Raw genomic sequence first — 4604 nt, forward strand, 5'->3', positions numbered from 1 at the left:
GGCATCGCAACATCAAAATGGAGTAAGATCTCCAAAAAGGGAGAGAGATTATTGTAGGTCTCTACAATATAGTCCTATAGGACCTAAAATCACATCCATACCTTGTATGGGCTCTGAGATATACCCCACCAAAGATCTCTACCCTATGGCATCTAGTGATCCTTAGGGATGTTTCGGTTTGCCATGCCTGAGAATGTTCAAGTGCTCAATGGGATAGAAGAGCTTGAGGCTAGGGTTTACCCAACCACTTAAAGCTAACAGAATAGATAGTTTGATCCCACAATTAATGGTGAGGGAGATTTGGTAGTTGGCAACTTTGTATTGGCCAACACTATGAGTTTTAGTATCACCCGAGATGGTATCGCAAAATAAAAATGGAGTAAGATCTTAAAAAAGTGAGAGAGGTTATTGTAAGTCTCTGCAACATTGTCTTATAAGACCTAGAATTGCATCCATACCTCACATGAACTCTAAGATATGCCTCGTCAAAGATCATTTCCCTATGGCATTTAGTGACCCTTAGGGATGTTTTGGTTCGATGTGCTGGAAAACATTCGATCGCTCAACAGAACGGGACGAGCTTGGACCTAGAATTTACCTAGCCACCTACAGCTAACAGAATAGATAGTTTGATCCCACAATGAATGTGAGAGAGATTTGGCAGTTGGAAACTTTGTACTGGCCAACACTATGAGTTTCAGCATCACCCGAGATCTCTCTCTCTCTCTCTCTCTCTCTCTCTCTCCCAATTCAATCTAATGAACCAACTAGATTTGATCTACATTTTAATGTCTCAAGTATTGCCTTGTGGTCTCACTCATGAAATTTTTTAAGAATCTTATTATGTGGTTTTCCACCATATTTTATCAAGTGGACATTTGATGGGACAACAAGGTTTGAATACTGAAAAATGTTCCTCTCTGTTTGCCAATCCTCCAATAACCACAAGTTAGGGTTCTTCATAGAATATTGTCTAAACCATGTGCCAGTTACAACCATCGCACTGATATGGTACTCTAAACCTTCACCATCTATAACTGAGTGATCCAATTTTTGTTTGGCTTGGACACAATGACACAAATAATAATCTATCCTTTCCTCATTGTCTTCACATGCAATAATAGCAAAAACATGGCCTGTAGTGACAAATGTACAAAATGTAGTCATTAATTCAAAAAATACTGAGGTAAAAGTTATAAAGTTACATATTAAAATTATAAAGATATATATATATATATATATATATATATATATATATATTACAATGTTGCATTGGATTAGACAAGCAGTCAAAGTCAATAGACAAATCCATCTCTACCTTTTCTAGTGATTGTGGGGGACAATAGGTGTCAATTGGATCCAAAATCCATATATCTCATTTGTCCACCCATTCAGTTGACTCACAGTCATTCCAATTTTTCTTTGCACACGATGCATATTAGCATATCATTTTTTGTATGGATACTCCATGAACCTACATTAGAGCCTCTAAAAGTGTGCAACTCACTTGATCCTGTTAGTGTGTAACAACCCACATATGGTGCAATGTTAGTATTATCTATCACCTAGTAATATATATTACCAAGTTGCATTGGATCAAACAAGTGCTCAAAGTCAATAGACAAATCCATCTCTACCATTTTTAGTGCTTGTGGGGGATGATAGGTGTGAATTGGATCCAAAATCCATATATCCCATTCGTCCACCCATTAAGTTGACTCACAGTCATCCCAATTTTTCTTTGCACATGATGCATATTAGCATACCATTTTTTGTATGGATACTCCATGAACCTGCATCAAAGCCTCTAAAAGTGTGCAACTCACTTGATCCTATTAGAGTATAACAACCCACATATGGTGCAATGTTAGTATTATCTATCAACAAAAAAAATCTATGAACCATAGACTCATCTTCCTTACCTAGACCCATTGTAGCATTACACCACTCGATGATAGATTTTGCATCTATCAATATTGCTTCATCTTTTTACTTTAGTTCTTCATGAGCTAAGGCTCTTTTGATGCATGAGCCTACACCATTGCGCTCTCCCTTTCCATGACCAACATCTATGAAATTTCACATATATTGAATTTTACACAACCTGTGCATCCTGCTCAACCAATAGAACATCTATGCATTCTTCAATTGAGATGCACAATTGTTTGACCAAATAATGTGCTGACGATATGTTATGCCCCTGTTAGCAAAATATCCATAAAATAGTTGAAAACAACCATGTACAAACTCCATAGAATGTGATTGATCATTGTTGATGTAAAAATGTTACTCCCTCAAAATTTTCCTGTAATCCTCTGTACTTGTAGGTGAATGCATGAATGTTATATAAACAAATATGGAAACTTGTTGAGAAGTATAATACTTTTCTTGCACCTCATTTTGTGGTTGTAGTGTTTAGTTCTTTGCAAAGTCTACAACATAAACAATGGTATCTAGTAGAAACATATCCTTGCACAACTTGAATTGCAAATCTAACCATCGAACTCTATGTATATGCCTTGCATACTCATAAATAATCTTTTCACAAAAAATCTTCATTAACTCATCCACTGAAATATTTTCAATGCCTAAATCACATTTTTACCTGAATTTCCCATCTTTTAGAGCATATGTCATTGTCTTAAATTTTTTGTAATCTACTATTTCATTTCCAATTGCATGTGTACTATCCATATGTTCACAAGTTGATAAAAGTTCCAAAGAACCATAAAATAAGCATGTACCATCCAAGAATGATGTCTTGTAAAATTGTTGGCCATCCCCTATTTCACATAAAATGTTGGATATGAATTCCCTTGAAGATCTTCATGGTTCATTGATGTCACAATCTTGCAAAACAAACTTAGAATGCAAAAAGCACACATATATGCCTAAAAATATCAAAACGGTTAGAAAATACAATATGTATCCTACAACAAGAAGTTGTGCATGTGTGATTTATCTTAACATAAAAAGGTTTACCTATCTCAAAAAATCTTTGACTTATTCGAATTTGAGGATACATACTAATAAATTTTTCCAAAAATTGTGTTTGAATTGAGTCCAAAAAATGTTTCACACGTGGGTCATGATCTTGGCTACCAATCCTCCTTACAACATCTCTTTGATTAGGTGAAACATGTGCATTATTTTTCCCAAAATCTTTGAATCAATGATTTCAAAGCTTCACTAATTTTTTTATCCTTTCGTGGTAGTCTACCACCTAATATCCATAACACATTTTTTGTTGGATCTTCCAATCTCTCATGCCTTAGCATGGCTCTCCTTAGAGTACCTCTACCAATTTTTAATGTTTTTCTTGTATTTCTCATGAGTCAAGCTTTCTTCATTTGGGTACTTACTATTGTCGATGTAAGTACTTGTCTTGTGATATTACTATCTTTGGTTTGTGATTTAGAACCCACTTTGTCATAAGCACTCATTATATTCTTTACAATGTTTTTTTCATTTGAATCATCCATCATTCTTAGCCCAAGAATATTCATGATAGGCCTAAATTTCAAATTCTTGTAATATTTAATTCTTCAAAGAATAATCTCCACATACGATTAACTGTTCTTTGACAAGTACACTTGCTAATCTTGTCAGACATTGATTTCAAAATGTTAGTATGAATATCAATCAAATATTTTGGTCTTCTAAAATGAATTCTAGAAGGTGTTATAATCTCTTCCATTCTCTCAAGATTTTGAACATCAACATAAGGTTGAGTGTTTTGTGTACCTTAAACCTAAGATGATGTGTCTTGGCAATAAGATGCAAAAGATGGAATATCACCTACTTGATATGTTGATGTTGTGCCTTCAACATGACATGATGTAGTGTGTACATTGTCAGATCTACAAATTAGCATCTCTTCAACATGAGAGGATGATATGACTCCAACATTGAAAGATGGTGTAGCTTCACAATTCAATTGTCTTCATAAGCATAACAGCCTCATTTGTTCTCTTTGTCTTTCCAATTCTTCCTCATTGTTTCTTTGTATCAGTGGTTCTTGTTCGTCTTCAAAAGTAAATGCTTCATTATTGCTTTGCAATTTTATTTGTTCATGTAGTAGTTTCATTTTATCTCTTTTAATCGCCAAATTTACCTCCCTCTCTTCCTTTGTTTGAGTTTTTGGTTTCTTCCTTGGCATGATGATGTTTCTATATGTCAAATGATTCAAACATCTAAATTTCTTACAATTTGTAAATTGCAAATCATTCAAATACATATAAAAATTACAATTATTTCAATGAATACACAATATATATCAAACAACTTGCCAAATTTCTAACCATTTCCAAATAACAATTCATTGAAACATACAAATTTCAATGAATTCAGTATATATTAAACATGTCAAATTATAATCAAATTTCTCTCTATATATCAACAACCAATATTTAAAAAGGATTGCAAGTTAACCTTTTCAATAGAAAGAATATTCAAAAAGCCTTCAAATAGTGTATCTAATGATTGAATTTGGTGTTTGCTGGCTTCAAAAAGTCTTTAAATAGTGTTTGCTAACTTCCAACAACTTGAAACCCATGTTTTTTTTCAGAGCAACAGAATGTACAACAAACAAAAAGCAAAATATG

The sequence above is a fragment of the Cupressus sempervirens genome, chromosome 5 (genome assembly GCF_028749045.1).
Source record: "Cupressus sempervirens isolate cs-2001-9-10 chromosome 5, ASM2874904v1, whole genome shotgun sequence".
NCBI classification, from domain to species: Eukaryota; Viridiplantae; Streptophyta; class Pinopsida; order Cupressales; family Cupressaceae; genus Cupressus; species Cupressus sempervirens.